Here is a 12,632-nt window from a genome sequence, read left to right on the forward strand (position 1 = left end):
CTCGGTCACTAACCTCAGCCGAGCGTAACTACGCCCAGATTGACAGGGAGGCCCTCAGCCTAGTGTGGGGAGTGAAAAAGTTCAACCACTATCTACACGGGCAGAAGTTCACCTTGCTGACTGACCACCAATCACTTGTCTCCATCTTTAATCCAAAGAAGGGCGTTCCGGTGATGACTGCGCAACGGCTACAAAGATGGTCCCTTTTTCGGGGCGAACCAATATGAAATAGAGTATAAGGGCACGAAACAGCATGGAAACGCTGATGGGCTATCACGCCTGCCACTGTCTATGGCGGAGGAAGGGCCAGCAGTGGACCCTGTCGAAATATTTTATTCGACTTTAATTGAACGCTTGCCAATAACTAACGCGGATATAGAGAAGGAGACCCGAAATGACCCGACACTGTCTCGGGTATATGACTTGACGGTGAAGGGATGGCCAACACATGGCGACTCACTGTTGCCAGCATTCTCATCCAGAAGAGAACAGCTGTCAGTATGCCAGGGGACCTTGATGTGTGGATCCCGGGTTGTAATTCCACCCAAGTTAAGGGAGAGAGTGCTCAATGAGCTTCACGAAGGCCATCTGGGAGGGGTGAAAATGAAAAGCCTTGCTAGGGCTTATGTGTGGTGGCCGGGGATCGATCAGCAAATCGAGGACCTGACAAAGAGTTGCTCAGGATGCCAGAAGATCCAAAATGCACCACCACATGCCCCTCTACACCCCCTCTACACCCATGGAAGTGGCCCTCCTCTCCATGGCAATGGGTGCATATTGGTTTTGCTGGTCCATTCATGGACTCAATGTTTTTAATAGCCGTGGATGCGCACTCGAAATAGCCTGATGTGATCAAAATGTCCTCCACCACCACGGAGAAAACGATTGCAGTCCTACGGACCATATTTGCCAGGAACGGCTTGCCAGAGCAGATTTGCTCTGATAACGGACCACAGTTTGTGTCCGAAGAGTTTCGGAAATTTATGAAAAGGAATGGGGTAAGGCATTACACATCCGCCCCGTATCATCCAGCCACAAATGGAGTGGCTGAGAGGTTTGTACAAACCTTTAAAAAGGTAGTAAGGGCCATGTGCGATGACGACATTCCACTGCAGCATAAGGTGGACAATTTCCTGTTAGCCTACAGAAATGTGACACATGCAGTCACCAACCAGACCCCAGCCATGATGTTCTTTAACCGAAGGTTGAGATCTCGTCTGGATTTGCTCGGACCAAATGTACGAAGAGATGTTGAGAATAAGCAATTCCAGCACATCAATGAGAAGCTGACAAGGAGCTTCAATGTAGGGCAACCAGTCTTGGCCCGCGACTACTGAACAGAGAAATAGCAACCAGGAAGGAAATGCACACGGCAGGGGCCACTAATGTACATAGTGGATGTTGGGGAGAACATTGTGAGACGCCATGTCAGCCAGATCCTAGAGTCACAGGAACGAGTCAACCCCATGTCTCGCATACCTGGTGATGAACCCGATATACAGGTAGCATCTACCCCAGAAACAGTAGCATCGGAAGCTGATGAACCAACCGACGACAGGGGGCCAGAATTGCCTCCGCACCAAGAGCAAGACACTCAGGAAAGGCGCTATCCAGAAAGGATCAGGAAGCCGCCCCAAAGGCTGAATTTATAAATGGACTATTTTCAGTTAATGTTGCATGTTAAAGGTGTTAATTGTTAAATGAATGTTATGGTACTGTTAATGTAAAAGAGGAGGAATTGTAGTGTATGTACCTTTAAGGGGAGAACTACTTTTTACAGCTCCTGTATACTGTAGTACTGGCAGTGACCACACCTGTATATAAACCCTGAGTAGGGATCTGTACTGTTAGTTCAGAGTAACCCTCATCCAGTAAACACCTGTTGATTGTTCCTCTGCAGTCTCTGTCTATTTCTTGAAGGACACCATACATCAAGATTCACGGATTTAACACTTTCGTTGCTACAACATATATTTTAAAACTGATGTTTGGAGGCAGCTTTGAAGCAGACTATATTTTTTGTCTTTCTCCTGCTGTGTTTCGGTGAGCTGGGTGCTCAGGGATATGTTCCACCTCCGTGGGCCTCCTTCTGTTTCCCAGAGACGGGACACGGCAGCACAAAATGCGCCTGCCCATATGTGAGCCAGCGTATGCTAAATACATGCAAATGAGGGAAACACATGCTCTGATTTATTTCTTGCCATTGGTATCATTTGAATGCTGGAAAGAAAGATCCCAGAATCCTGTTAGCGTTCTGAGGTTCTTGAAGGGGCGAACACATTTTTTGAAGAGTCAGGTCCTGTGCAAGCACTTCCAGATACTACCTTGCACAGCCTGAAGAAAAAGAATAACAACAACTTGTGTTTATATAGCCCTTTTAATGTAGTAAAACATCCCAAGGCACTTCGCAGGAGCGTTATCAAATAAAATCGGACACCAAGCCACATAAGGAGGTATTAGGACAGGTGACCAAAAGCTTGGTCAAAGTGGTAGGTTTTAAGAAGCGTCATAAAGGAGAAGAGAGAGGTAGAGAGGTTTAAGGAGGGAATTCCAGAGCTTAGGGCCTAGGCAGCTGAAGGCACGGCCACCAATAGTGGAGTGATCAAAATCAGGGATGAGCAAGAGGCCAGAATGCAAAAGAACCTATTAATTTTTTTTAAATGTCACTTCTGCAGGCAACAAGGTCTCACTGCAGCAGACATTCCAATGTTTTGCTCATGTTTCAGTGTGACTCACAGACACCAGCTGGGAGCCCTCCTCCCAAATGTACATAGGATTACTTATGATATACAGCACAGAAACAGGCCATTCGGCCCAACCAGTGCATGCCAGCGATTATGCTCCACTCAAGCCTCCTCCAGTATTTCCTCATCTAACTCTATCACCATAACCCTCTATTCCCTTCTACCTCATAGGCTTATCTAGCCTCCCCTGAAATGCATCTATCCTATTCGCTTCAACCACTCCCTGTAGTAGCGAGTTCCACATTCTCATCACTCTCTGTGTAAAGAGGTTTCTTCTGAATTCCCTATTTGATTTCTTGGTGACTATCTTACAGGAAACTCTTTTTTATCCGGCACCGACGGGACCGGCGTGGTGCCGGTTTATCAAAAAGTCTGGATTACAGAGAGGTATAGTTAAAAAGTACGAGAGCTCCGTACACAGCAACAAATCTAGGCTTCCCTGTTGCTTAGCAACAGCTGCAGGAACCCCGGCCACAGACCAAGCGTCCCTGTTGCTTAGCAACAAGTGCAGGAACCCTGATTACACAGCCACAGATCCAGGAATGGCCACTAATATGAAGAAAAACTTACCTGAACCTACTCCTGAATTTTGCCGGTTAACAGAGATTTTTGGTTATTTAGGTGCTGGTAAATCGAGAGTTTCCTGTATATTGATGACCTCTGGTTTTTCTCTTCCCCACAAGTGGAAACACTCTCTCTCTGTCTACTCTATTAAAAACCTTTCATAATTTTAAAGACCTCTATTAGGTCACACCTCCGCCTTCTCTTTTCAAGAGAAAAGAGACCCAGCCTGTTCATCCTTTCCTGATAGATATAACCTCGCATTTCTGGTATCATCCTGGTAAATCTTTTTTTTACCTTCTCCAGTGCCTCTATATCCTTTTCATAATATGGTGACCAGAATTATATACAGTACTCCAAGTAGGGTCTAACTAAGATTCGATACAAGTTTAGTATCGCTTCTCTACTTTTCAATTCTATCCCTCTAGAAACAAACCCTAGTGCTTGGTTTGCTTTATTTATGGCCTTATTAACCTGCCTCACTACTTTTAGCAATTTGTGTATTTGTACTCCAAGATCGCTTTTGCTCTTCTACCCCATTTAGATTCTTATTTTCCAAGTAATATGTGACCTTCTTGTTTATCTTACCAAAATGTAATACCTCACATTTATCTGTGCTGAAATTCATTTGCCAATTATATGCCCAATCTACAAGCTTATATTAATATAAATGACACTGAGGCCAGAAGTTCAGCAGAGGTTAAGGGGGCATTTACATGGCAAGAGAAATTGCTGACCCACTGGCGATGTACCTCTATCAAAGGGGATTGTAAGATCCCAGACTTGGTGTTAAACTCCCCTGATATGGAATTGGTGTGGAAGAGTTTCCGCTTTAAATTGCGCCCAAAATTGAACTTGTTTCGTAAAGTGTTTTATTTCCTCAGGTTTCCGCTCAAACCTATTTGCATATCGCCAAACGCAGAATCTTCTACTAAACAGCACATCGGGCAACATTTTAAAACGTAATTTAAAAATTGCTTTCGAAAATATTCCTTGATATGTTTAAGGGTGGTAACTTAGTAAAGTTTGATTAATACAGCTAAAAATTGGTTTATCGCAAAAATTAAGCATTTTAAATCAGTATCAATCCACCACCTGTGAGTAATCTGACTTCAAATGACTGAAAATGACTTTTAAAAATATATAAAAGTATTTTCTAGTTACATTGGGGTACCTCAGTACCTCAGTAAATTTTTAAAAATTCATTCAAAATATACCCATTAGTGTCCTTGCGCCCAAAAGACCCATTTTAATTTTTGGAGCTTCCTCAAAGGCCTGCAAACGAGTGCAATTAGCTGAAATGCCCAATGGTGATTAATTCCCCCTGGGGCACGTGGCCTTTTGTGGATGGGGCCTGCTTCTAATGCGAAGCTTTTAAAACTAGCGCAAAAGATCGCGGAAAATTGAGTTGTGCTGATCGCAATTAGTGCTTAAAATTCCACGATCTTTTGCGCCAATTATACCGATATCAGGGGAATTGTGCCAAAAAAAAACAGCGCAATCAAACGGAAACTCCAGGCTTAAATGTTTCACTCCAGGGAGAACATGAATGCGGAGTGCTCCTCACAATCCACTTTCCCCCCTTCATGGAGTAGAGCTCCAAGATACCACATCACGATAATGGGCATAAAAATCTGCCTTTTGACAGCCAGTAATCCTAAAACATAAAACAAGCCAAGATGAAAGGATTGATAGAGAATCTGTCAATTGTACAATTATAATATATAGGATTCTGAAACAGCTCAGTAGAATTCCATTTAAGATTACTCCTTCATAAGTTCACAGGAAACTCAATTTCCTTAAAATGCAATGGTGAATGAATATTTGATTGTTACTTTCATAGTTTTAGAATGCTACCCAGATACTAAACTGACAATATCTCCACAATAGGCAGTATCTAGTACAGGTAGACTATCCTTTATCCGCACTTCCGAAAACCGAAAACCTCTAAAAACCGAAAGTTTTTTCGTGGAGCGTAAGTTGTGCGCACGACATGACCCGAGTGGCGCCAAACATGACAGGAGTGGTCCGGGAGCTCTGCCTTTCCCTGTGAGCAGGGCAGAGGGTCACAGAGTTCCCTCCTGGGTAGGAGATTGCAGGCCGAGCCGGGCAGTGTGAAGGAGGTACCGGGAGAGTGAACCCAACAATACAGCGGCCCGTCCGATAGCTGCAGCGGCCTGTCCGATAGCCTTTTCTTCCCCCCCCCGACCTGATTTGCGGGCCAGCTTAGTGTAGGAGTCAGCCGATATCCGGCTTTCCCATAACTGGCGGCGGCAGTCGAGCCCCAGACCCCCGCTAAGTCAAGGAATTCAGATACGGAGCAGGGGGAGCCGGAAACCTCGATCTAACGGCAGAAATCAGCAGCCGTTTTGTTAGGTTTTTTTTCTTCCCCTAGCATTTTTTTTCTTCCCCTAGCATTTTCTGAAACAGTCAGGCTGTGGAAAGAGTCTCTGTAGCTTAGCAACAGCTTCAGAGACGCTTCCAAGGCAGGGCCTGAGTGTTTACAAGCTGTTGCTAAGTAACAGTGTTTGTTGTCAGATACGGAGATGAAAACCTTCTGAAATCCGAAAAATTCCAAAAACTGAAACACAGCTGGCCCCAAGGCTTTTGGATAAAGGATAGTCTACCTGTAGAACCTTTTCAAAATACAGGAGCCTGATTGTTTGGCACCTATCAAGAGTTATAGAACTTTCAAACAGCCAAGCTGAATGTGGACGAAACACTGAAATATCAGTGTCCACACCCGCAAGTGTGGATATCATCCAAGATCTGATAGTATTTAACCTAACTGGATGCTTAGATGCTCAGATGCAGAAATGGACAGCTGGTGTAATATGCCCCTGAGAAAAGCAGATCCGGACAGGATCTAACAAAGTTCTGAGAAAGCCCTAATCAGTGGGAGTATTTGAAATGTTCAGTCTTTCTGCTTGAATGAACTTGTACCCCAAAGGAATGAATGTAAGCGGGGGTTCTGAAGTTTTCAGAAACTGAAGGTCGGAAATTCTTCATGCCCAAAGCAATACAACATCAGAGGACAATCCTGAGGGTATACGAGGATGAGAGAGAGGGGAGGATCTGCAGCCCACAAGATATCATATTTTGGGCTGTAATAGACAAACAGGAAGCTTTAAGAATTAAGTGAAGGCCAAGAAAGTCTTTCACCAAAGGCATAACACAACTCAAGGTAAAAACACTGGATTTGATGTAGAACATCTGGGATCCTTTGGAAATCTAGCTGCTCAGGAGATGTAGGACTAAAGAAACAACTGCCAAATTAAAATCTGCAGACTGTGATGTAGCCCAATGAATAAAGCCTCTCATGAGCCTATCATAGAATATGTTGAATTATGGACCTTGTTATGAGGATAAAGGGACAGTTGCCCATGAAATTCTTGATTGAAAGAAATGTTGTCAGAACTGAAACATTATGAAAACTGAATTAAATTCAAGGGTATTATCTCTGGGAAGAAAGACAATTCTCCGTCTACATATTCTATAGTGTGTTTCTTTAAGAGAGGTAGAGGTAGTTAAATGTAAAGTTGGCATGGTCATGTGGGAACTATAATTTGTTGCTGGGCATAAACTTAAGATCTTGACTAGATCTATCTGGTGGTTCAGTGGAGATGCACACGTGAAACCTCCTGAGTGTACATATATCTATCATAATAATCTTTAGTGGTTTGGAAAGGAAGGGCCTATATGTTTGGATTGATCGATCATAGTTTTGTGAGAAGGCAGCCCAACTCAGTACAAAAATCATCTCATGGTAAGCACAACCTCGCCATTAGAGGACCACACAATCTATAACTCCAAATGGTAGATGTTCTTACATATGATAATTAGCAAGGTGGAATTGTGCTGCAACATGGTGAGCAACTAAATTCAAAAGGAATGAATACCTCCATAAACGGAAAAGTCAAGTGCCACAAGATTGAATGGGTGGCAGGTCTGATTATTCAAGATAGTAGAAGAGAAGCAAGGGAAAAAGCGCCACTGCAGTTAAAAACCTACCTGGGGATAAGTTTGACTCTGCAACATGCTCAGTTACTGCAACACTTGCAAGAATTCATGCTCCAACTCAAGAACGTACTCATCCAAATGAAAAGCAATTCTGTTAGGGAAAGAGCTTTTGGCTGAGGGTGGTTGAGAGAATCTGTGTGTTCAGGTTAGATTGGATTGGATTGGATTACATACAACTCCAAAACATAATTTGAACTAAATAAAAGGCAGTTAAACTAAATGTCCTTCTTTATTAGCCTCTGATAAAACAACAAACCAGCTATTAGTGTTTAGGCACAGTAACATTGCTCGTCGGTGAGAGAAAGGTGGTCAAAAAAAAGTTCCAGGTATTTTATACCGGGGTTCTCAACCAGTCCGTGGCCCCCTACGGGTCCACAGGGAGGTTTCAAGGGGTCTGCCATTAATAACCTCCGGGATTTTAGAAAAAAATCAGATTTAAAAAAAAGGAAAAGTAAACCGTCGCGTAAAGGTGGGATCGAGCTGAACAAACTGGCGGCTCCATCCCTGCCTCCGACCTCCGTTTCCCCCCGCTGAACGTCCTTGCCAAGGAAGGCAGCAGCTGCCACTGAGCCCAGGGTCCAGCTCGCTGAGAAGGGGGAGAGGCGGCGGCGGCCGCTGAGCGCAGGTCCCCCGGCTCGGGCCGAGCTTTTTGTCCTCTGCTCTCCTCTCGCCAGGTCCCGTTGTATATTTCGTCCCCCACCCCCCGCCCCCACTTATCCGAACGCCACGCTGCATGGGTTGTTGTTTCATCTCTCCTGGGCTAATTGGGGCAGTTGCTCTTCCACTTTCAGCCCTCACTCCATGAATCCTCTCACTCTCATCCGTCACCGGTGGCATCTATAACCCATTCAGAATTTTTTTGTCCTATTTTTGTTATTCACACGGTCACGATTGTCAATCAAATGAAGAAGGGGCAAGGAACTACGCGGCAGCTGCAAGGAGTCATAGAGTCATAGAGTAATACAGCACGGATAGAGGCCCTTCGGCCCATCGTGTCCGCGCCGGCCATCAAGCCCTGTCTAATCTAATCCCATATTCCAGCATTTGGCCCGTAGCCTTGTATGTTATGGCATTTCAAGTGCACATCCATATGCTTCTTAAATGTTGTGAGGGTTTCTGCCTCCACAACCCTTTCAGGCAGTGAGTTCCAGACTCCAACCACCCTCTGGGTGAAAAAGTTCTTTCTCAAATCCCCTCTAAACCTCCCGCCCTTTACCTTGAATCTATGCCCCCTAGTTATCGACCCCTCTACTAAGGGAAAAAGCTCCTCAGCATCCATCCTATCTATGCCCCTCATAATTTTGTACACCTCAATCATGTCCCCCCTCAGCCTCCTCAGCTCCAAGGAAAACAAACCCAACCTGCCCAGTCTCTCTTCATAGCTGAAGCGCTCCAGCCCTGGTAACATCCTGGTGAACCTCCTCTGCACCCTCTCTAACGCGATCACATCCTTCCTGTAGTGTGGCGACCAGAACTGCACACAATATTCCAGCTGTGGCCTAACCAGTGTTTTATACAGCTCCATCATAACCTCCTTGCTCTTATATTCAATGCCTCGGCTAATGAAGGCAAGTATCCCATATGCCTTTTTTACCACCTTATCCACCTGTTCCGCCGCCTTCAGGGATCTGTGTACTTGCACACCCAGATCCCTCTGACCCTCCGTCTTGCCTAGGGTCTTTCCATTCATTGTGTATTCCTTTGCCTTGTTAGTCCCCCCAAAGTGCATCACCTCGCACTTTTCCGGGTTAAATTCCATTTGCCACTGTTCCGCCCATCTGACCAACCCATCTATATCGTCCTGCAGACTGAGGCTACCCTCCTCGCTATTTACCACCCTACCAATTTTTGTATCATCCGCGAACTTACTGATCATACCCTTTACATTCATATCCAAGTCATTAAGCTGCAAGGAGGAAAAGAACTGCTGGGGGTTGCTGTCGTTCTGAGGGAAGAAGAGCGGAATAGGTCAACATTAGGAAACTATTAGGATTGACACTTATTACCAGCAAAACTGAAACAGTTTGCAAACTCACTTAAATATTCTGCACTATCTCCCCGCTCTGGCCATTTCCTTTCCTGCTGTCTTCAAAGTGTTGACTCACACTCTAATATGGTTACAAGGGTGCTGGCTACCCTTTGGTGCCTAACCTCATTCATTCTCACCTGTGAGCCCATACCTTGAGTGTTGGCACTCTTGCTCTACCAAGGAGGGCATCACAGGCAGTGTTCTCACCCAGTGTTGGCCTCCAGCTAGGATTTCAACCTTCCTGGATTGCCCTTGAGTCGCCAGGAATAAAACATTAATCTGGACACTGCTGCCAGCAATTTGGGAGAAAAATCATACAGGGCTTAAAAAAAATGTTTTTTTTTCATTTTCATTGTACATTTTTGTTTATTAGTTATAAAAATATTGGAGATAGGGGGTGGGGGGGAATGGCTGGTTGACTGACAGTGAAGCAGAGAACCAGGACCGGCTGACGTGCTGGGAACAGTGGGTGAGGGAGTCGGGGGTTGCGGGGGGAAAAGGGAGACTGGGTGTCAAGTGACTGGGGCTCATGTGGAGGGAAAGAGAGAGTGGGATGGGTGTGGGGGACCAGTATTTTCTGCAGGGCCATACTGTCTTGACTTCATCCTCCACCTGTTGAGCTATTTCAGTCATTCATGCTATCGCTATCTCATGCTATTCCAAGCAAACATTATAATTTGATTTGTCACACTTTACTCATGTGTCTGAGTAAATGTCAAGCCGTAATTTGCTTGCATTGACTTATATGTTCTTTAAAGAATTGAAACATAAATCAAAATGAAAAACAAAATCCCTATCTTGTAGAGACATTAAAAATGACACTGCTTTTTAGCAAATAGAACTGTGAAAACTGTCCTTGTTAGAGAATAGCTAAGAGGCATTAAAAAATGGCTAAACATGAGAGGGAGGCTGGAAGTAATTGGTTGTTTGTTGCAATGTCAGATCGAGATTTCTCACCTTCTGTAAAACAGGAAAATTGGTCCTTCCTATCAGGAGGCAGGCCACACATAAGAACATTCAATAATTCAATATGAAGAACATAGGATGATTATTATTTTCAACGTGGACTTGATTTTATGATTTAATTAAGTTCAGGAAGAGGCCATCAAATTTTTTTTTTTAATTTTATTCGTTTATGGGATGTGGGCATCGCTGGCAAGGCCAGCATTTATTGCCCATCCCTAATTGCCCTTGAGAAGGTGGTGGTCAGCCGCCTTCTTGAATTGCTGCAGTCCATGTGGTGAAGGTACTCCCACAGTGTTGTTAGGTCGGGAGTTCCAGGAATTTGACACAGCGACGATGAAGGATTGGCAATATACTTCAAAGTCAGGATGGTGTGTGACTTGGAGGGGAACTTGGAGGTGTTGGTGTTCCCATGCGCCTGCTGCCCTTGTCCTTCTAGGTGGAAGAGGTTGCGGGTTTGGGAGGTGCTGCCAAAGAAGTCTTGGCAAGTTGCTGCAGTGCATCTTGTAGATGGTACACACTGCAGCCACGGTATGCAGGTGGTGGAGGGAGTGAATGTTTAAGGTGGTGGATGGGGTGCCAATCAAGTGGGCTGCTTTGTCCTGGATGGTGGCGAGCTTCTTGAGTGTTGTTGGAGCTGCACTCATCCAGGTAAGTGGAGATTATTCCATCACACTCCTTACTTTTGCCTTGTAGATGGTGGAAAGGCTTTGGGGAGTCAGGAGGTGAGACACTTGCCGCAGAATACCTAGCCTCTGACCTGCTCTTGTTGCCACAGTATTTATGTGGCTGGTCCTGTTAAGTTTCTGGTCAATAGTGACCCCCCAGGATGGTGATGGTGGGGATTTGGTGATGGTAATACCGTTGACTGTCAAGGGGAGGTGGTTAGACTCTCGCTTGTTGGAGATAGCCATTGCCTGGCACTTCTGTGGCGCGAATGTTACCTGCCACTTATCAGCCCAAGCCTGAATGTCGTCCAGGACTTGTTGCATGCGGGCATGGACTGCTTCATTATCTGAGGAGTTGTGAAAGGCGCTGAACACTGTGCAGCCATCAGCGAACATCCCCATTTCTCACCTTATTTTGGAGGGAAGGTGAAGCAGCTGATGATGGTTGGGCCTAGGGCACTGCCCTGAGGAACTCCTGCAGCAATGTCCTGGGGCTGTGATGATTGACCTTCAACCGCCACAACCATCTTCCCTTGTGCTAGGTATGACTCCAGCCAGTGGAATGTTTTCCCCCAGATTCCCATTGACTTCAGTTTTACGAGGGCTCCTTGATGCCACGCTTGGTCAAATGCTGCCTTGATGTCAAGGGCAGTCACTCTCACCTCACCTTTGGAATTCAGCTCCTTTGTCTATGTTTGGACCAAGATGTAATGAGGTCAGGAGCCAAGTGGCCTTGGCGGAACCCAATCTGGGCATCAGTGAGCAGGTTATTGGTGAGTAAGTGCCGCTTGATAGCACTGTCGATGACACCTCCCATCACTTTGCTGATGATTGAGAGTAGACTGATGGGGTGGTAATTGGCCGGGTTGGATTTGCTCTGCTTTTTGTGGACAGGACATACCTGGGCAGTTTTCCACATTGTCGCATAGATGCCAGTGCTGTAGCTATACTGGAACAGCTTGGCTAGAGGCGAGGCTAATTCTAGAGCACAAGTCTTCAGCATGATATCTGGGATGTTGCTGGGGCCCATAACCTTTGCTGTAATCAGTGCGCTCAGCCATTTCTTGATATCACATGGAGTGAATCGAATTGGCTGAAGACTGGCTTCTGTGATGGTGGGGACCTCAGGAGTAGGCTGATATGGATCATCCACTCGGCACTTTTGGCTGAAGATGGTTGCAAACGCTTCAGCCTTGTCTTTTGCACTCACGTGCTAGGCTCCACCATCATTGAGGATGGGGATATTCTTGGAGCCTCTTACTTCCGTTAGTTGTTTAATAACCAACCACCATTCACGGCTGGATGTGGCAGGACTGCAGAGCTTTGATCTGATCCATTGATTGTGGGATCGCTTAGCCCTGTCTATAGCATGCTGCTTCCGCTTTTTAGCATGCATGTAGTCCTGTGTTGCAGCTTCCCCAGGTTGCCACCTCATTTTTAGGTATGCCTTATGCTGCTCCTGGCATGCTCTTATACACACTTTATTGAATCATGGTTGGTCCCTGGCTTGATGGTAATGGTAGAGTGAGGGATATGCTGGTCCATGAGGTTACCGATTGTGGTGGAATATAATTCTGCTGCTGCTGGTGGCCCACAGCGCCTCATGTTTGCCCAGTGTTGAGCTGCTAGATCTGTTTTGAATCTATC

The sequence above is a fragment of the Somniosus microcephalus genome, chromosome 2 (genome assembly GCF_052327205.1).
Source record: "Somniosus microcephalus isolate GS21.2 chromosome 2, FLI_Smic_1.0, whole genome shotgun sequence".
Classification (NCBI taxonomy): domain Eukaryota; kingdom Metazoa; phylum Chordata; class Chondrichthyes; order Squaliformes; family Somniosidae; genus Somniosus; species Somniosus microcephalus.